Here is a 24,132-nt window from a genome sequence, read left to right as displayed (position 1 = left end):
GCCTAGCGTCGTCCGGGTTAGGGAGGGTTTGGCCGGTAGGGAAATCCTTGTCTCATCGCGCACCAGCGACTCCTGTGGCGGAATGGGCGCTGTGCACGCTAACCAAGGTTGCCAGGTGCACGGTGTTTCCTTCCACACATTGGTGCGGCTGGCTTCCGGGTTGGATGCGCGCTGTGTTAAGAAGCAGTGCGGCTTGGTTGGGTTGTGTATCGGAGAACGCGTGACTTTCAACCTTCGTCTCTCCCGAGCCCGTATGGGAGTTGTAGCGATGAGACACGATAGTAGCTACTAAACAATTGGATACCACGAAATTGGGGAGAAAAAGGGGTAAAAAAAAATAAAAACACAACTCCAATTCCTCCTCCACAGTAACTAAACACAACAGCCTCTGAATACCCCATATACTCAAAAACAGATCAATATTGTTGACACGTTTATAATAGGCAAACTTCACCCTTAGTCTCGCTGCCAGCATTCCCATCACATCCACAGACCCCTGTCCCCGAATACTGTTCTTTCAGGTCTTCCATATCGCTAATTGTGCTGCCCCTAACACAAAATTAAGCAACACAACACAAACCCTTCAGTGATCAGTTCTACCAGGTCCCTTCCCCTATAAGACGCTTCACTCTTTCCCCAATTGACTCTAGCTGAGGAGGCCCCCTCATACACCTTTAAAGTGTTTGAGAGCCTTAACATCCTCACCCCGTAATAAAAACGATCACGTCATCTGCATACGCAGACAGTGCTATCGTGGGACCCTTCATTACACCTGGCACAGAGAAACCAATAAGCTTCGCTCTTAAAAAACAAAGCATTGGTTCAATCACCAGACTATATAACTGCCCTGAAATTGGGCATCCCTGCCTGATGCCCCTTTGGACAGGGATGGGGCAACTCAAACCACCCCCCACCTTCACCATACACGAGGCCCCAGCATACAGTAAATTCATCCAAGACAAAACAACATCCCCAAACCCAAAGGCTTTCATTGTTTTGAACAAGTACTGGTGGTCCACACAGTCAAAAGCCTTCTCCTGATCCAAAGAAAGTAAACCCACATTCACATCAGAGAGTTTACAAATGTCTAAAACATCTCTTATCAGAAATAAGTTGTCAACAACAGAGCGATCAGGTACACAGTAGGACTGGTCCTTGTGGATCAACAATCCCAGTTACTCTTTCAACCTGTTTGAGAGACATTTAGAAACAATTTTGTATTCAGCACACAGCAAAGCAACAGGTCTCCAATTTTTTATGAGAGCCAAATCCCCCTTTTTTGGCAACAGTGGAAGCACCGCACGTTGACAGGATACAGGAAGAGAACCCTCATGAAAAGATTCACACACCACTTCATAAAAATCATCCCCAAAAGTGCTTATAAAACTCAGATGGTAAACCATCGATTCCAGGGGCTCGGCCTGTTGAGAGCTGCATAACTGCTGTGGACAGCTCTTGCAGTGTAATGTCAGAGTCCAATGCGACTCTCTGCTCAGGTCCCAATTGAGGAAGACCGTGTAACAACTGTTCAGTACACAGAGAGTCACAATCCTCCGCCTTATAGAGGGCAGAGTAGAAATCCACTGCATGTTGACGCATTTCAAAACTCCTCCACCGTGACAGTAGCTTCAGAACCAGAGACATGCCAGGTGTAGAGTATCTACAGTCTACCAGAGGACCAGAGACATGACAGGTATATAGTATCTACAGTCTACCAGAGACATGACAGGTGTAGAGTATCTACAGTCTACCAGAGGACCAGAGACATGACAGATGTTTAGTATCTACAGTCTACCAGAGACATGACAGGTGTAGAGTATCTACAGTCTACCAGAGGACCAGAGATATGACAGGTGTTTAGTATCTACAGTCTACCAGAGACATGACAGGTGTATAGTATCTACAGTCTACCAGAGGACCAGAGACATGACAGATGTTTAGTATCTACAGTCTACCAGAGACATGACAGGTGTATAGTATCTACAGTCTACCAGAGACATGACAGATGTATAGTATCTACAGTCTACCAGAGACATGACAGGTGTTTAGTATCTACAGTCTACCAGAGACATGACAGGTGTATAGTATCTACAGTCTACCAGAGGACCAGAGACATGACAGATGTTTAGTATCTACAGTCTACCAGAGACATGACAGGTGTACAGTATCTACAGTCTACCAGAGGACCAGAGACATGACAGATGTTTAGTATCTACAGTCTACCAGAGACATGACAGGTGTATAGTATCTACAGTCTACCAGAGGACCAGAGACATGACAGGTATATAGTATCTAGTCTACCAGAGACATGACAGGTGTATAGTATCTACAGTCTACCAGAGACATGACAGGTGTATAGTATCTACAGTCTACCAGAGGACCAGAGACATGACAGGTGTATAGTATCTACAGTCTACCAGAGACATGACAGATGTATAGTATCTACAGTCTACCAGAGGACCAGAGACATGACAGATGTATAGTATCTACAGTCTACCAGAGACATGACAGGTGTATAGTATCTACAGTCTACCAGAGACATGACAGGTGTATAGTATCTACAGTCTACCAGAGGACCAGAGACATGACAGGTGTATAGTATCTACAGTCTACCAGAGACATGACAGGTGTATAGTATCTACAGTCTACCAGAGGACCAGAGACATGACAGATGTATAGTATCTACAGTCTACCAGAGACATGACAGGTGTATAGTATCTACAGTCTACCAGAGACATGACAGGTGTATAGTATCTACAGTCTACCAGAGACATGACAGGTGTATAGTATCTACAGTCTACCAGAGACATGACAGGTGTATAGTATCTACAGTCTACCAGAGACATGACAGGTGTATAGTATCTACAGTCTACCAGAGGACCAGAGACATGACAGGTGTATAGTATCTACAGTCTACCAGAGACATGACAGGTGTATAGTATCTACAGTCTACCAGAGGACCAGAGACATGACAGATGTTTAGTATCTACAGTCTACCAGAGACATGACAGGTGTATAGTATCTGCAGTCTACCAGAGGACCGGAGACATGACAGGTGTATAGTATCTACAGTCTACCAGAGACATGACAGGTGTATAGTATCTACAGTCTACCAGAGGACCAGAGACATGACAGATGTATAGTATCTACAGTCTACCAGAGACATGACAGGTGTATAGTATCTACAGTCTACCAGAGACATGACAGGTGTATAGTATCTACAGTCTACCAGAGACATGACAGGTGTATAGTATCTACAGTCTACCAGAGACATGACAGGTGTATAGTATCTACAGTCTACCAGAGACATGACAGGTGTATAGTATCTACAGTCTACCAGAGACATGACAGGTGTATAGTATCTACAGTCTACCAGAGACATGACAGATGTATAGTATCTACAGTCTACCAGAGACATGACAGGTGTATAGTATCTACAGTCTACCAGAGACATGACAGGTGTAGAGTATCTACAGTCTACCAGAGGACCAGAGACATGACAGGTGTTTAGTATCTACAGTCTACCAGAGACATGACAGGTGTAGAGTATCTACAGTCTACCAGAGGACCAGAGACATGACAGGTGTTTAGTATCTACAGTCTACCAGAGGACCAGAGACATGACAGGTGTTTAGTATCTACAGTCTACCAGAGACATGACAGGTGTATAGTATCTACAGTCTACCAGAGGACCAGAGACATGACAGGTGTTTAGTATCTACAGTCTACCAGAGGACCAGAGACATGACAGGTGTTTAGTATCTACAGTCTACCAGAGGACCAGAGACATGACAGGTGTAGAGTATCTACAGTCTACCAGAGGACCAGAGACATGACAGGTGTATAGTATCTACAGTCTACCAGAGGACCAGAGACATGACAGGTGTATAGTATCTACAGTCTACCAGAGGACCAGAGACATGACAGATGTATAGTATCTACAGTCTACCAGAGACATGACAGGTGTATAGTATCTACAGTCTACCAGAGACATGACAGGTGTATAGTATCTACAGTCTACCAGAGACATGACAGGTGTATAGTATCTACAGTCTACCAGAGACATGACAGGTGTATAGTATCTACAGTCTACCAGAGACATGACAGGTGTATAGTATCTACAGTCTACCAGAGACATGACAGGTGTATAGTATCTACAGTCTACCAGAGACATGACAGATGTATAGTATCTACAGTCTACCAGAGACATGACAGGTGTATAGTATCTACAGTCTACCAGAGACATGACAGGTGTAGAGTATCTACAGTCTACCAGAGGACCAGAGACATGACAGGTGTTTAGTATCTACAGTCTACCAGAGACATGACAGGTGTAGAGTATCTACAGTCTACCAGAGGACCAGAGACATGACAGGTGTTTAGTATCTACAGTCTACCAGAGGACCAGAGACATGACAGGTGTTTAGTATCTACAGTCTACCAGAGACATGACAGGTGTATAGTATCTACAGTCTACCAGAGGACCAGAGACATGACAGGTGTTTAGTATCTACAGTCTACCAGAGGACCAGAGACATGACAGGTGTTTAGTATCTACAGTCTACCAGAGGACCAGAGACATGACAGGTGTAGAGTATCTACAGTCTACCAGAGGACCAGAGACATGACAGGTGTATAGTATCTACAGTCTACCAGAGGACCAGAGACATGACAGGTGTATAGTATCTACAGTCTACCAGAGGACCAGAGACATGACAGGTGTATAGTATCTACAGTCTACCAGAGGAGCAGAGACATGACAGGTATATAGTATCTAGTCTACCAGAGACATGACAGGTGTAGAGTATCTACAGTCTACCAGAGGACCAGAGACATGACAGGTGTTTAGTATCTACAGTCTACCAGAGACATGACAGGTGTATAGTATCTACAGTCTACCAGAGGACCAGAGACATGACAGGTGTTTAGCATCTACAGTCTACCAGAGACATGACAGGTATATAGTATCTACAGTCTACCAGAGGACCAGAGACATGACAGGTGTTTAGTATCTACAGTCTACCAGAGACATGACAGGTGTATAGTATCTACAGTCTACCAGAGGACCAGAGACATGACAGGTATATAGTATCTAGTCTACCAGAGACATGACAGGTGTAGAGTATCTACAGTCTACCAGAGACATGACAGGTGTTTAGTATCTACAGTCTACCAGAGGACCAGAGACATGACAGGTATATAGTATCTAGTCTACCAGAGACATGACAGGTGTATAGTATCTACAGTCTACCAGAGGACCAGAGACATGACAGGTGTTTAGTATCTACAGTCTACCAGAGACATGACAGGTATATAGTATCTACAGTCTACCAGAGGACCAGAGACATGACAGATGTTTAGTATCTACAGTCTACCAGAAACATGACAGGTGTATAGTATCTACAGTCTACCAGAGGACCAGAGACAAGACAGGTATATAGTATCTACAGTCTACCAGAGACATGACAGGTATATAGTATCTACAGTCTACCAGAGACATGACAGGTATATAATATCTACAGTCTACCAGAGGACCAGAGACATGACAGGTGTATATTATCTACAGTCTACCAGAGACATGACAGGTGTATAGTATCTACAGTCTACCAGAGGACCAGAGACATGACAGATGTTTAGTATCTACAGTCTACCAGAAACATGACAGGTGTATAGTATCTACAGTCTACCAGAGGACCAGAGACATGACAGGTATATAGTATCTACAGTCTACCAGAGACATGACAGGTATATAATATCTACAGTCTACCAGAGGACCAGAGACATGACAGGTGTATATTATCTACAGTCTACCAGAGACATGACAGGTGTATAGTATCTACAGTCTACCAGAGACATGACAGGTGTATATTATCTACAGTCTACCAGAGACATGACAGGTATATAGTATCTACAGTCTACCAGAGGACCAGAGACATGACAGGTGTATAGTATCTACAGTCTACCAGAGACATGACAGGTGTATAGTATCTACAGTCTACCAGAGACATGACAGGTGTATATTATCTACAGTCTACCAGAGACATGACAGGTGTATAGTATCTACAGTCTACCAGAGACATGACAGATGTTTAGTATCTACAGTCTACCAGAGAACCTGACAGGTGTATAGTATCTACAGTCTACCAGAGACATGACAGGTGTATAGTATCTACAGTCTACCAGAGGACCAGAAACATGACAGGTGTATAGTATCTACAGTCTACCAGAGACATGACAGGTGTTTAGTATCTACAGTCTACCAGAGACATGACAGGTGTATAGTATCTACAGTCTACCAGAGACATGACAGATGTATAGTATCGACAGTCTACCAGAGGACCAGAGACATGACAGGTATATAGTATCTAGTCTACCAGAGACATGACAGGTGTTTAGTATCTAAAGTCTACCAGAGGACCAGAGACATGACAGATGTTTAGTATCTACAGTCTACCAGAGGACCAGAGACATGACAGGTGTTTAGTATCTACAGTCTACCAGAGGACCAGAGACATGACAGGTATATAGTATCTAGTCTACCAGAGACATGACAGGTGTATAGTATCTACAGTCTACCAGAGACATGAAAGGTGTTTAGTATCTACAGTCTACCAGAGGACCAGAGACATGACAGGTATATAGTATCTAGTCTACCAGAGACATGACAGGTGTATAGTATCTACAGTCTACCAGAGGACCAGAGACATGACAGGTATATAGTATCTAGTCTACCAGAGACATGACAGGTATATAGTATCTACAGTCTACCAGAGACATGACAGGTGTATAGTATCTACAGTCTACCAGAGGACCAGAGACATGACAGGTATATAGTATCTAGTCTACCAGAGACATGACAGGTGTAGAGTATCTACAGTCTACCAGAGACATGACAGGTGTATAGTATCTACAGTCTACCAGAGGACCAGACACATGACAGGTATATAGTATCTAGTCTACCAGAGACATGACAGGTATATAGTATCTACAGTCTACCAGAGACATGACAGGTGTATAGTATCTACAGTCTACCAGAGACATGACAGATGTATAGTATCTACAGTCTACCAGAGGACCAGAGACATGACAGGTATATAGTATCTAGTCTACCAGAGACATGACAGGTGTAGAGTATCTACAGTCTACCAGAGACATGACAGGTGTATAGTATCTACAGTCTACCAGAGGACCAGAGACATGACAGGTATATAGTATCTACAGTCTACCAGAGACATGACAGGTGTATAGTATCTACAGTCTACCAGAGGACCAGAGACATGACAGGTATATAGTATCTACAGTCTACCAGAGACATGACAGGTGTATAGTATCTACAGTCTACCAGAGACATGACAGGTGTATAGTATCTACAGTCTACCAGAGGACCAGAGACATGACAGGTGTATAGTATCTACAGTCTACCAGAGACATGACAGGTGTATAGTATCTACAGTCTACCAGAGGACCAGAGACATGACAGGTGTTTAGTATCTACAGTCTACCAGAGACATGACAGGTGTATAGTATCTACAGTCTACCAGAGGACCAGAGACATGACAGGTATATAGTATCTAGTCTACCAGAGACATGACAGGTATATAGTATCTAGTCTACCAGAGACATGACAGGTGTATAGTTTCTACAGTCTACCAGAGGACCAGAGACATGACAGGTGTATAGTATCTAGTCTACCAGAGACATGACAGATGTATAGTATCTACAGTCTACCAGAGGACCAGAGACATGACAGGTATATAGTATCTAGTCTACCAGAGACATGACAGGTGTTTAGTATCTACAGTCTACCAGAGGACCAGAGACATGACAGGTGTATAGTATCTACAGTCTACCAGAGACATGACAGGTGTATAGTATCTACAGTCTACCAGAGGACCAGAGACATGACAGGTGTTTAGTATCTACAGTCTACCAGAGACATGACAGGTGTATAGTATCTACAGTCTACCAGAGGACCAGAGACATGACAGGTATATAGTATCTAGTCTACCAGAGACATGACAGGTATATAGTATCTAGTCTACCAGAGACATGACAGGTGTATAGTTTCTACAGTCTACCAGAGGACCAGAGACATGACAGGTGTATAGTATCTAGTCTACCAGAGACATGACAGATGTATAGTATCTACAGTCTACCAGAGGACCAGAGACATGACAGGTATATAGTATCTAGTCTACCAGAGACATGACAGGTGTTTAGTATCTACAGTCTACCAGAGGACCAGAGACATGACAGGTATATAGTATCTAGTCTACCAGAGACATGACAGGTGTTTAGTATCTACAGTCTACCAGAGGACCAGAGACATGACAGATGTTTAGTATCTACAGTCTACCAGAGACATGACAGGTGTATAGTATCTACAGTCTACCAGAGACATGACAGGTGTATAGTATCTACAGTCTACCAGAGACATGACAGGTGTATAGTATCTACAGTCTACCAGAGACATGACAGGTGTATAGTATCTACAGTCTACCAGAGACATGACAGGTATATAGTATCTAGTCTACCAGAGACATGACAGGTGTTTAGTATCTACAGTCTACCAGAGGACCAGAGACATGACAGGTATATAGTATCTACAGTCTACCAGAGGACCAGAGACATGACAGGTATATAGTATCTAGTCTACCAGAGACATGACAGGTGTATAGTATCTAGTCTACCAGAGACATGACAGGTGTATAGTATCTACAGTCTACCAGAGGACCAGAGACATGACAGGTATATAGTATCTAGTCTACCAGAGACATGACAGGTGTATAGTATCTAGTCTACCAGAGACATGACAGGTGTATAGTATCTACAGTCTACCAGAGGACCAGAGACATGACAGGTATATAGTATCTAGTCTACCAGAGACATGACAGGTGTAGAGTATCTACAGTCTACCAGAGGACCAGAGACATGACAGGTGTTTAGTATCTACAGTCTACCAGAGACATGACAGGTGTATAGTATCTACAGTCTACCAGAGGACCAGAGACATGACAGGTGTTTAGTATCTACAGTCTACCAGAGACATGACAGGTATATAGTATCTACAGTCTACCAGAGACATGACAGGTATATAGTATCTACAGTCTACCAGAAACATGACAGGTGTAGAGTATCTACAGTCTACCAGAGGACCAGAGACATGACAGGTGTATATTATCTACAGTCTACCAGAGACATGACAGATGTATAGTATCTACAGTCTACCAGAGACATGACAGATGTATAGTATCGACAGTCTACCAGAAACATGACAGGTGTATAGTATCTACAGTCTACCAGAGACATGACAGGTTTATAGTATCTACAGTCTACCAGAAACATGACAGGTGTATGGTATCTACAGTCTACCAGAGGACCAGATACATGACAGGTGTATAGTATCTACAGTCTACCAGAGGACCAGATACATGACAGGGGTATAGTATCTACAGTCTACCAGAGACATGACAGGTGTATAGTATCTACAGTCTACCAGAGACATGACAGGTGTATAGTATCTACAGTCTACCAGAAACATGACAGGTGTATAGTATCTACAGTCTACCAGAGAACCTGACAGGTGTATAGTATCTACAGTCTACCAGAGACATGACAGATGTATAGTATCGACAGTCTACCAGAAACATGACAGGTGTATAGTATCTACAGTCTACCAGAGGACCAGATACATGACAGGTGTATAGTATCTACAGTCTACCAGAGGACCAGAGACATGACAGGTATATAGTATCTACAGTCTACCAGAGAACCAGAGACATGACAGGTGTATAGTATCTACAGTCTACCAGAGACATGACAGGTGTATAGTATCTACAGTCTACCAGAAACATGACAGGTGTATAGTATCTACAGTCTACCAGAGAACCTGACAGGTGTATAGTATCTACAGTCTACCAGAGACATGACAGGTGTATAGTATCTACAGTCTACCAGAGACATGACAGGTGTATAGTATCTACAGTCTACCAGAGGACCAGATACATGACAGGTGTATAGTATCTACAGTCTACCAGAGGACCAGATACATGACAGGGGTATAGTATCTACAGTCTACCAGAGAACCAGAGACATGACAGATGTATAGTATCTACAGTCTACCAGAGACATGACAGGTGTATAGTATCGACAGTCTACCAGAAACATGACAGGTGTTTAGTATCTACAGTCTACCAGAGACATGACAGGTGTATAGTATCTACAGTCTACCAGAGAACCTGACAGGTGTATAGTATCTACAGTCTACCAGAGACATGACAGATGTATAGTATCTACAGTCTACCAGAGACATGACAGATGTATAGTATCTACAGTCTACCAGAGACATGACAGGTGTATAGTATCTACAGTCTACCAGAGAACCTGACAGGTGTATAGTATCTACAGTCTACCAGAGACATGACAGGTGTATAGTATCTACAGTCTACCAGAGACATGACAGGTGTATAGTATCTACAGTCTACCAGAGAACCTGACAGGTGTATAGTATCTACAGTCTACCAGAGACATGACAGGTATATAGTATCTACAGTCTACCAGAGACATGACAGGTGTATAGTATCTACAGTCTACCAGAGACATGACAGATGTATAGTATCTACAGTCTACCAGAAACATGACAGGTGTATAGTATCTACAGTCTACCAGAGACATGACAGGTGTATAGTATCTACAGTCTACCAGAGACATGACAGGTTTATAGTATCTACAGTCTACCAGAGACATGACAGATGTATAGTATCTACAGTCTACCAGAGGACCAGAGACATGACAGGTTTATAGTATCTACAGTCTACCAGAGACATGACAGATGTATAGTATCTACAGTCTACCAGAAACATGACAGGTGTATAGTATCTACAGTCTACCAGAGACATGACAGATGTATAGTATCTACAGTCTACCAGAGACATGACAGATGTATAGTATCTACAGTCTACCAGAGGACCAGAGACATGACAGATGTATAGTATCTACAGTCTACCAGAGAACCTGACAGGTGTATAGTATCTACAGTCTACCAGAGACATGACAGATGTATAGTATCTACAGTCTACCAGAAACATGACAGGTGTTTAGTATCTACAGTCTACCAGAGGACCAGATACATGACAGGTGTATAGTATCTACAGTCTACCAGAGGACCAGATACATGACAGGTGTATAGTATCTACAGTCTACCAGAGGACCAGATACATGACAGGTGTATAGTATCTACAGTCTACCAGAGGACCAGATACATGACAGGTGTAGAGTATCTACAGTCTACCAGAGAACCAGAGACATGACAGATGTATAGTATCTACAGTCTACCAGAGAACCAGAGACATGACAGATGTATAGTATCTACAGTCTACTAGAAACATGACAGATGTATAGTATCTACAGTCTACCAGAGACATGACAGATGTATAGTATCTACAGTCTACCAGAGACATGACAGGTATATAGTATCTACAGTCTACCAGAGACATGACAGGTATATATTATCTACAGTCTACCAGAGACATGACAGATGTTTAGTATCTACAGTCTACCAGAGGACCAGAGACATGACAGGTATATAGTATCTAGTCTACCAGAGACATGACAGATGTTTAGTATCTACAGTCTACCAGAGAACCAGAGACATGACAGATGTATAGTATCTACAGTCTATCCGGAGGACCAGATACATGACAGGTGTATAGTATCTACAGTCTACCAGAGGACCAGATACATGACAGGTGTAGAGTATCTACAGTCTACCAGAGAACCAGAGACATGACAGATGTATAGTATCTACAGTCTACCAGAGACATGACAGATGTATAGTATCTACAGTCTACCAGAGACATGACAGGTGTATAGTATCTACAGTCTACCAGAGACATGACAGGTGTATAGTATCTACAGTCTACCAGAGACATGACAGATGTATAGTATCTACAGTCTACCAGAGACATGACAGGTGTATAGTATCTACAGTCTACCAGAGGACCAGAGACATGACAGGTATATAGTATCTACAGTCTACCAGAGACATGACAGGTGTATAGTATCTACAGTCTACCAGAGGACCAGAGACATGACAGGTATATAGTATCTACAGTCTACCAGAGACATGACAGGTGTATAGTATCTACAGTCTACCAGAGACATGACAGGTGTATAGTATCTACAGTCTACCAGAGGACCAGAGACATGACAGGTGTATAGTATCTACAGTCTACCAGAGACATGACAGGTGTATAGTATCTACAGTCTACCAGAGGACCAGAGTCATGACAGGTGTTTAGTATCTACAGTCTACCAGAGGACCAGAGACATGACAGGTATATAGTATCTAGTCTACCAGAGACATGACAGGTGTATAGTATCTACAGTCTACCAGAGACATGACAGGTGTATAGTATCTACAGTCTACCAGAGGACCAGAGACATGACAGGTATATAGTATCTAGTCTACCAGAGACATGACAGGTATATAGTATCTAGTCTACCAGAGACATGACAGGTGTATAGTTTCTACAGTCTACCAGAGGACCAGAGACATGACAGGTGTATAGTATCTAGTCTACCAGAGACATGACAGATGTATAGTATCTACAGTCTACCAGAGGACCAGAGACATGACAGGTATATAGTATCTAGTCTACCAGAGACATGACAGGTGTTTAGTATCTACAGTCTACCAGAGGACCAGAGACATGACAGGTATATAGTATCTAGTCTACCAGAGACATGACAGGTGTTTAGTATCTACAGTCTACCAGAGGACCAGAGACATGACAGATGTTTAGTATCTACAGTCTACCAGAGACATGACAGGTGTATAGTATCTACAGTCTACCAGAGACATGACAGGTGTATAGTATCTACAGTCTACCAGAGACATGACAGGTGTATAGTATCTACAGTCTACCAGAGACATGACAGGTGTATAGTATCTACAGTCTACCAGAGACATGACAGGTATATAGTATCTAGTCTACCAGAGACATGACAGGTGTTTAGTATCTACAGTCTACCAGAGGACCAGAGACATGACAGGTATATAGTATCTACAGTCTACCAGAGGACCAGAGACATGACAGGTATATAGTATCTAGTCTACCAGAGACATGACAGGTGTATAGTATCTAGTCTACCAGAGACATGACAGGTGTATAGTATCTACAGTCTACCAGAGGACCAGAGACATGACAGGTATATAGTATCTAGTCTACCAGAGACATGACAGGTGTATAGTATCTAGTCTACCAGAGACATGACAGGTGTATAGTATCTACAGTCTACCAGAGGACCAGAGACATGACAGGTATATAGTATCTAGTCTACCAGAGACATGACAGGTGTAGAGTATCTACAGTCTACCAGAGGACCAGAGACATGACAGGTGTTTAGTATCTACAGTCTACCAGAGACATGACAGGTGTATAGTATCTACAGTCTACCAGAGGACCAGAGACATGACAGGTGTTTAGTATCTACAGTCTACCAGAAACATGACAGGTGTAGAGTATCTACAGTCTACCAGAGGACCAGAGACATGACAGGTGTATATTATTTACAGTCTACCAGAGACATGACAGATGTATAGTATCTACAGTCTACCAGAGGACCAGATACATGACAGGTGTATAGTATCTACAGTCTACCAGAGGACCAGATACATGACAGGGGTATAGTATCTACAGTCTACCAGAGACATGACAGGTGTATAGTATCTACAGTCTACCAGAAACATGACAGGTGTATAGTATCTACAGTCTACCAGAAACATGACAGGTGTATAGTATCTACAGTCTACCAGAGACATGACAGGTGTATAGTATCTACAGTCTACCAGAGACATGACAGGGGTATAGTATCTACAGTCTACCAGAGACATGACAGGTGTATAGTATCTACAGTCTACCAGAAACATGACAGGTGTATAGTATCTACAGTCTACCAGAAACATGACAGGTGTATAGTATCTACAGTCTACCAGAGACATGACAGGTGTATAGTATCTACAGTCTACCAGAAACATGACAGGTGTACAGTATCTACAGTCTACCAGAGACATGACAGGTGTATAGTATCTACAGTCTACCAGAGACATGACAGGTGTATAGTATCTACAGTCTACCAGAGACATGACAGGTGTATAGTATCCACAGTCTACCAGAGACATGACAGGTGTATAGTATCTACAGTCTACCAGAAACATGACAGGTGTATAGTATCTACAGTCTACCAGAAACATGACAGGTGTATAGTATCTACAGTCTACCAGAGACATGACAGGTGTATAGTATCTACAGTCTACCAGAAACATGACAGGTGTATAGTATCTACAGTCTACCAGAGACATGACAGGTGTATAGTATCTACAGTCTACCAGAGACATGACAGGTGTATAGTATCTACAGTCTACCAGAAACATGACAGGTGTATAGTATCTACAGTCTACCAGAGACATGACAGGTGTATAGTATCTACAGTCTACCAGAGACATGACAGATGTATAGTATCCACAGTCTACCAGAGACATGACAGGTGTATAGTATCTACAGTCTACCAGAGACATGACAGATGTATAGTATCTACAGTCTACCAGAGACATGACAGGTGTATAGTATCTACAGTCTACCAGAGACATGACAGGTGTATAGTATCTACAGTCTACCAGAGACATGACAGGTGTATAGTATCCACAGTCTACCAGAGACATGACAGGTGTATAGTATCTACAGTCTACCAGAGACATGACAGGTGTATAGTATCCACAGTCTACCAGAGACATGACAGGTGTATAGTATCTACAGTCTACCAGAGACATGACAGGTGTATAGTATCTACAGTCTACCAGAGACATGACAGGTGTATAGTATCCACAGTCTACCAGAGACATGACAGGTGTATAGTATCTACAGTCTACCAGAAACATGACAGGTGTATAGTATCTACAGTCTACCAGAAACATGACAGGTGTTTAGTATCTACAGTCTACCAGAGACATGACAGGTGTATAGTATCCACAGTCTACCAGAGACATGACAGGTGTATAGTATCTACAGTCTACCAGAAACATGACAGGTGTATAGTATCTACAGTCTACCAGAGAACCTGACAGGTGTATAGTATCTACAGTCTACCAGAGACATGACAGGTGTATAGTATCGACAGTCTACCAGAAACATGACAGGTGTATAGTATCTACAGTCTACCAGAGACATGACAGGTTTATAATATCTACAGTCTACCAGAGACATGACAGGTGTATAGTATCTACAGTCTACCAGAGACATGACAGGTGTATAGTATCTACAGTCTACCAGAGAACCTGACAGGTGTATAGTATCTACAGTCTACCAGAGACATGACAGGTATATAGTATCTACAGTCTACCAGAGACATGACAGGTGTATAGTATCTACAGTCTACCAGAGACATGACAGATGTATAGTATCTACAGTCTACCAGAAACATGACAGGTGTATAGTATCTACAGTCTACCAGAGACATGACAGGTGTATAGTATCTACAGTCTACCAGAGACATGACAGGTTTATAGTATCTACAGTCTACCAGAGACATGACAGATGTATAGTATCTACAGTCTACCAGAGGACCAGAGACATGACAGGTTTATAGTATCTACAGTCTACCAGAGACATGACAGATGTATAGTATCTACAGTCTACCAGAAACATGACAGGTGTATAGTATCTACAGTCTACCAGAGACATGACAGATGTATAGTATCTACAGTCTACCAGAGACATGACAGATGTATAGTATCTACAGTCTACCAGAGGACCAGAGACATGACAGGTTTATAGTATCTACAGTCTACCAGAGACATGACAGATGTATAGTATCTACAGTCTACCAGAAACATGACAGATGTATAGTATCTACAGTCTACCAGAGAACCTGACAGGTGTATAGTATCTACAGTCTACCAGAGACATGACAGATGTATAGTATCTACAGTCTACCAGAAACATGACAGGTGTTTAGTATCTACAGTCTACCAGAGGACCAGATACATGACAGGTGTATAGTATCTACAGTCTACCAGAGGACCAGATACATGACAGGTGTATAGTATCTACAGTCTACCAGAGGACCAGATACATGACAGGTGTATAGTATCTACAGTCTACCAGAGGACCAGATACATGACAGGTGTAGAGTATCTACAGTCTACCAGAGAACCAGAGACATGACAGATGTATAGTATCTACAGTCTACCAGAGAACCAGAGACATGACAGATGTATAGTATCTACAGTCTACTAGAAACATGACAGATGTATAGTATCTACAGTCTACCAGAGACATGACAGATGTATAGTATCTACAGTCTACCAGAGACATGACAGGTATATAGTATCTACAGTCTACCAGAGACATGACAGGTATATATTATCTACAGTCTACCAGAGACATGACAGATGTTTAGTATCTACAGTCTACCAGAGGACCAGAGACATGACAGGTATATAGTATCTAGTCTACCAGAGACATGACAGATGTTTAGTATCTACAGTCTACCAGAGAACCAGAGACATGACAGATGTATAGTATCTACAGTCTATCCGGAGGACCAGATACATGACAGGTGTATAGTATCTACAGTCTACCAGAGGACCAGATACATGACAGGTGTAGAGTATCTACAGTCTACCAGAGAACCAGAGACATGACAGATGTATAGTATCTACAGTCTACCAGAGACATGACAGATGTATAGTATCTACAGTCTACCAGAGACATGACAGGTGTATAGTATCTACAGTCTACCAGAGACATGACAGGTGTATAGTATCTACAGTCTACCAGAGACATGACAGATGTATAGTATCTACAGTCTACCAGAGACATGACAGGTGTATAGTATCTACAGTCTACCAGAGGACCAGAGACATGACAGGTATATAGTATCTACAGTCTACCAGAGACATGACAGGTGTATAGTATCTACAGTCTACCAGAGGACCAGAGACATGACAGGTATATAGTATCTACAGTCTACCAGAGACATGACAGGTGTATAGTATCTACAGTCTACCAGAGACATGACAGGTGTATAGTATCTACAGTCTACCAGAGGACCAGAGACATGACAGGTGTATAGTATCTACAGTCTACCAGAGACATGACAGGTGTATAGTATCTACAGTCTACCAGAGGACCAGAGTCATGACAGGTGTTTAGTATCTACAGTCTACCAGAGGACCAGAGACATGACAGGTATATAGTATCTAGTCTACCAGAGACATGACAGGTGTATAGTATCTACAGTCTACCAGAGACATGACAGGTGTATAGTATCTACAGTCTACCAGAGGACCAGAGACATGACAGGTATATAGTATCTAGTCTACCAGAGACATGACAGGTATATAGTATCTAGTCTACCAGAGACATGACAGGTGTATAGTTTCTACAGTCTACCAGAGGACCAGAGACATGACAGGTGTATAGTATCTAGTCTACCAGAGACATGACAGATGTATAGTATCTACAGTCTACCAGAGGACCAGAGACATGACAGGTATATAGTATCTAGTCTACCAGAGACATGACAGGTGTTTAGTATCTACAGTCTACCAGAGGACCAGAGACATGACAGGTATATAGTATCTAGTCTACCAGAGACATGACAGGTGTTTAGTATCTACAGTCTACCAGAGGACCAGAGACATGACAGATGTTTAGTATCTACAGTCTACCAGAGACATGACAGGTGTATAGTATCTACAGTCTACCAGAGACATGACAGGTGTATAGTATCTACAGTCTACCAGAGACATGACAGGTGTATAGTATCTACAGTCTACCAGAGACATGACAGGTGTATAGTATCTACAGTCTACCAGAGACATGACAGGTATATAGTATCTAGTCTACCAGAGACATGACAGGTGTTTAGTATCTACAGTCTACCAGAGGACCAGAGACATGACAGGTATATAGTATCTACAGTCTACCAGAGGACCAGAGACATGACAGGTATATAGTATCTAGTCTACCAGAGACATGACAGGTGTATAGTATCTAGTCTACCAGAGACATGACAGGTGTATAGTATCTACAGTCTACCAGAGGACCAGAGACATGACAGGTATATAGTATCTAGTCTACCAGAGACATGACAGGTGTATAGTATCTAGTCTACCAGAGACATGACAGGTGTATAGTATCTACAGTCTACCAGAGGACCAGAGACATGACAGGTATATAGTATCTAGTCTACCAGAGACATGACAGGTGTAGAGTATCTACAGTCTACCAGAGGACCAGAGACATGACAGGTGTTTAGTATCTACAGTCTACCAGAGACATGACAGGTGTATAGTATCTACAGTCTACCAGAGGACCAGAGACATGACAGGTGTTTAGTATCTACAGTCTACCAGAAACATGACAGGTGTAGAGTATCTACAGTCTACCAGAGGACCAGAGACATGACAGGTGTATATTATTTACAGTCTACCAGAGACATGACAGATGTATAGTATCTACAGTCTACCAGAGGACCAGATACATGACAGGTGTATAGTATCTACAGTCTACCAGAGGACCAGATACATGACAGGGGTATAGTATCTACAGTCTACCAGAGACATGACAGGTGGATAGTATCTACAGTCTACCAGAAACATGACAGGTGTATAGTATCTACAGTCTACCAGAAACATGACAGGTGTATAGTATCTACAGTCTACCAGAGACATGACAGGTGTATAGTATCTACAGTCTACCAGAGACATGACAGGGGTATAGTATCTACAGTCTACCAGAGACATGACAGGTGTATAGTATCTACAGTCTACCAGAAACATGACAGGTGTATAGTATCTACAGTCTACCAGAAACATGACAGGTGTATAGTATCTACAGTCTACCAGAGACATGACAGGTGTATAGTATCTACAGTCTACCAGAAACATGACAGGTGTACAGTATCTACAGTCTACCAGAGACATGACAGGTGTATAGTATCTACAGTCTACCAGAGACATGACAGGTGTATAGTATCTACAGTCTACCAGAGACATGACAGGTGTATAGTATCCACAGTCTACCAGAGACATGACAGGTGTATAGTATCTACAGTCTACCAGAAACATGACAGGTGTATAGTATCTACAGTCTACCAGAAACATGACAGGTGTATAGTATCTACAGTCTACCAGAGACATGACAGGTGTATAGTATCTACAGTCTACCAGAAACATGACAGGTGTATAGTATCTACAGTCTACCAGAGACATGACAGGTGTATAGTATCTACAGTCTACCAGAGACATGACAGGTGTATAGTATCTACAGTCTACCAGAAACATGACAGGTGTATAGTATCTACAGTCTACCAGAGACATGACAGGTGTATAGTATCTACAGTCTACCAGAGACATGACAGATGTATAGTATCCACAGTCTACCAGAGACATGACAGGTGTATAGTATCTACAGTCTACCAGAGACATGACAGATGTATAGTATCTACAGTCTACCAGAGACATGACAGGTGTATAGTATCTACAGTCTACCAGAGACATGACAGGTGTATAGTATCTACAGTCTACCAGAGACATGACAGGTGTATAGTATCCACAGTCTACCAGAGACATGACAGGTGTATAGTATCTACAGTCTACCAGAGACATGACAGGTGTATAGTATCCACAGTCTACCAGAGACATGACAGGTGTATAGTATCTACAGTCTACCAGAGACATGACAGGTGTATAGTATCTACAGTCTACCAGAGACATGACAGGTGTATAGTATCCACAGTCTACCAGAGACATGACAGGTGTATAGTATCTACAGTCTACCAGAAACATGACAGGTGTATAGTATCTACAGTCTACCAGAAACATGACAGGTGTTTAGTATCTACAGTCTACCAGAGACATGACAGGTGTATAGTATCCACAGTCTACCAGAGACATGACAGGTGTATAGTATCTACAGTCTACCAGAAACATGACAGGTGTATAGTATCTACAGTCTACCAGAGAACCTGACAGGTGTATAGTATCTACAGTCTACCAGAGACATGACAGGTGTATAGTATCGACAGTCTACCAGAAACATGACAGGTGTATAGTATCTACAGTCTACCAGAGACATGACAGGTTTATAATATCTACAGTCTACCAGAGACATGACAGGTTTATAATATCTACAGTCTACCAGAGACATGACAGGTTTATAGTATCTACAGTCTACCAGAGACATGACAGGTGTATAGTATCTACAGTCTACCAGAGACATGACAGGTTTATAATATCTACAGTCTACCAGAGACATGACAGGTGTATAGTATCTACAGTCTACCAGAGATATGACAGGTGTATAGTATCTACAGTCTACCAGAGGACCAGATACATGACAGGTGTATAGTATCTACAGTCTACCAGAGGACCAGATACATGACAGGGGTATAGTATCTACAGTCTACCAGAGAACCAGAGACATGACAGATGTATAGTATCTACAGTCTACCAGAGACATGACAGGTGTATAGTATCGACAGTCTACCAGAAACATGACAGGTGTTTAGTATCTACAGTCTACCAGAGACATGACAGGTGTATAGTATCCACAGTCTACCAGAGACATGACAGATGTATAGTATCTACAGTCTACCAGAAACATGACAGGTGTATAGTATCTACAGTCTACCAGAGACATGACAGGTGTATAGTATCTACAGTCTACCAGAGAACCTGACAGGTGTATAGTATCTACAGTCTACCAGAGACATGACAGATGTATAGTATCTACAGTCTACCAGAGACATGACAGATGTATAGTATCTACAGTCTACCAGAGACATGACAGGTGTATAGTATCTACAGTCTACCAGAGAACCTGACAGGTGTATAGTATCTACAGTCTACCAGAGACATGACAGGTGTATAGTATCTACAGTCTACCAGAGACATGACAGGTGTATAGTATCTACAGTCTACCAGAGAACCTGACAGGTGTATAGTATCTACAGTCTACCAGAAACTTGACAGGTATATAGTATCTACAGTCTACCAGAGACAAGACAGGTGTATAGTATCTACAGTCTACCAGAGACATGACAGATGTATAGTATCTACAGTCTACCAGAAACATGACAGGTGTATAGTATCTACAGTCTACCAGAGACATGACAGGTGTATAGTATCTACAGTCTACCAGAGACATGACAGGTTTATAGTATCTACAGTCTACCAGAGACATGACAGATGTATAGTATCTACAGTCTACCAGAGGACCAGAGACATGACAGGTTTATAGTATCTACAGTCTACCAGAGACATGACAGATGTATAGTATCTACAGTCTACCAGAAACATGACAGGTGTATAGTATCTACAGTCTACCAGAGACATGACAGATGTATAGTATCTACAGTCTACCAGAGACATGACAGATGTATAGTATCTACAGTCTACCAGAGGACCAGAGACATGACAGATGTATAGTATCTACAGTCTACCAGAGAACCTGACAGGTGTATAGTATCTACAGTCTACCAGAGGACCAGATACATGACAGGGGTATAGTATCTACAGTCTACCAGAGAACCAGAGACATGACAGATGTATAGTATCTACAGTCTACCAGAGACATGACAGGTGTATAGTATCGACAGTCTACCAGAAACATGACAGGTGTTTAGTATCTACAGTCTACCAGAGACATGACAGGTGTATAGTATCCACAGTCTACCAGAGACATGACAGATGTATAGTATCTACAGTCTACCAGAGACATGACAGGTGTATAGTATCTACAGTCTACCAGAAACATGACAGGTGTATAGTATCTACAGTCTACCAGAGAACCTGACAGGTGTATAGTATCTACAGTCTACCAGAGACATGACAGGTGTATAGTATCTACAGTCTACCAGAAACATGACAGGTGTATAGTATCTACAGTCTACCAGAGACATGACAGGTGTATAGTATCTACAGTCTACCAGAGACATGACAGATGTATAGTATCCACAGTCTACCAGAGACATGACAGGTGTATAGTATCTACAGTCTACCAGAGACATGACAGATGTATAGTATCTACAGTCTACCAGAGACATGACAGGTGTATAGTATCTACAGTCTACCAGAGACATGACAGGTGTATAGTATCTACAGTCTACCAGAGACATGACAGGTGTATAGTATCCACAGTCTACCAGAGACATGACAGGTGTATAGTATCTACAGTCTACCAGAGACATGACAGGTGTATAGTATCCACAGTCTACCAGAGACATGACAGGTGTATAGTATCTACAGTCTACCAGAGACATGACAGGTGTATAGTATCTACAGTCTACCAGAGACATGACAGGTGTATAGTATCCACAGTCTACCAGAGACATGACAGGTGTATAGTATCTACAGTCTACCAGAAACATGACAGGTGTATAGTATCTACAGTCTACCAGAAACATGACAGGTGTTTAGTATCTACAGTCTACCAGAGACATGACAGGTGTATAGTATCCACAGTCTACCAGAGACATGACAGGTGTATAGTATCTACAGTCTACCAGAAACATGACAGGTGTATAGTATCTACAGTCTACCAGAGAACCTGACAGGTGTATAGTATCTACAGTCTACCAGAGACATGACAGGTGTATAGTATCGACAGTCTACCAGAAACATGACAGGTGTATAGTATCTACAGTCTACCAGAGACATGACAGGTTTATAATATCTACAGTCTACCAGAGACATGACAGGTTTATAATATCTACAGTCTACCAGAGACATGACAGGTTTATAATATCTACAGTCTACCAGAGACATGACAGGTTTATAATATCTACAGTCTACCAGAGACATGACAGGTGTATAGTATCTACAGTCTACCAGAGATATGACAGGTGTATAGTATCTACAGTCTACCAGAGGACCAGATACATGACAGGTGTATAGTATCTACAGTCTACCAGAGGACCAGATACATGACAGGGGTATAGTATCTACAGTCTACCAGAGAACCAGAGACATGACAGATGTATAGTATCTACAGTCTACCAGAGACATGACAGGTGTATAGTATCGACAGTCTACCAGAAACATGACAGGTGTTTAGTATCTACAGTCTACCAGAGACATGACAGGTGTATAGTATCCACAGTCTACCAGAGACATGACAGATGTATAGTATCTACAGTCTACCAGAAACATGACAGGTGTATAGTATCTACAGTCTACCAGAGACATGACAGGTGTATAGTATCTACAGTCTACCAGAGAACCTGACAGGTGTATAGTATCTACAGTCTACCAGAGACATGACAGATGTATAGTATCTACAGTCTACCAGAGACATGACAGATGTATAGTATCTACAGTCTACCAGAGACATGACAGGTGTATAGTATCTACAGTCTACCAGAGAACCTGACAGGTGTATAGTATCTACAGTCTACCAGAGACATGACAGGTGTATAGTATCTACAGTCTACCAGAGACATGACAGGTGTATAGTATCTACAGTCTACCAGAGAACCTGACAGGTGTATAGTATCTACAGTCTACCAGAAACTTGACAGGTATATAGTATCTACAGTCTACCAGAGACATGACAGGTGTATAGTATCTACAGTCTACCAGAGACATGACAGATGTATAGTATCTACAGTCTACCAGAAACATGACAGGTGTATAGTATCTACAGTCTACCAGAGACATGACAGGTGTATAGTATCTACAGTCTACCAGAGACATGACAGGTTTATAGTATCTACAGTCTACCAGAGACATGACAGATGTATAGTATCTACAGTCTACCAGAGGACCAGAGACATGACAGGTTTATAGTATCTACAGTCTACCAGAGACATGACAGATGTATAGTATCTACAGTCTACCAGAAACATGACAGGTGTATAGTATCTACAGTCTACCAGAGACATGACAGATGTATAGTATCTACAGTCTACCAGAGACATGACAGATGTATAGTATCTACAGTCTACCAGAGGACCAGAGACATGACAGATGTATAGTATCTACAGTCTACCAGAGAACCTGACAGGTGTATAGTATCTACAGTCTACCAGAGGACCAGATACATGACAGGGGTATAGTATCTACAGTCT

At 42.1% G+C, this 24,132-nt stretch overlaps 1 protein-coding gene across 2 annotated transcripts in view; it reads right to left on the bottom strand.

Moving 5' to 3' along the window:
- LOC110500114 (carbohydrate sulfotransferase 11) overlaps window positions 1-24,132 on the bottom strand; it is a 104,862-nt gene that overhangs the window by 21,878 nt on the left and 58,852 nt on the right. The gene's annotated exons all lie outside the window — the stretch shown is intronic.

This window comes from Oncorhynchus mykiss, chromosome 21 (assembly GCF_057628025.1).
Source record: "Oncorhynchus mykiss isolate SJ-2025 chromosome 21, ASM5762802v1, whole genome shotgun sequence".
NCBI lineage: Eukaryota > Metazoa > Chordata > Actinopteri > Salmoniformes > Salmonidae > Oncorhynchus > Oncorhynchus mykiss.
This window is presented reverse-complemented; position numbering and strand designations above follow the sequence as displayed.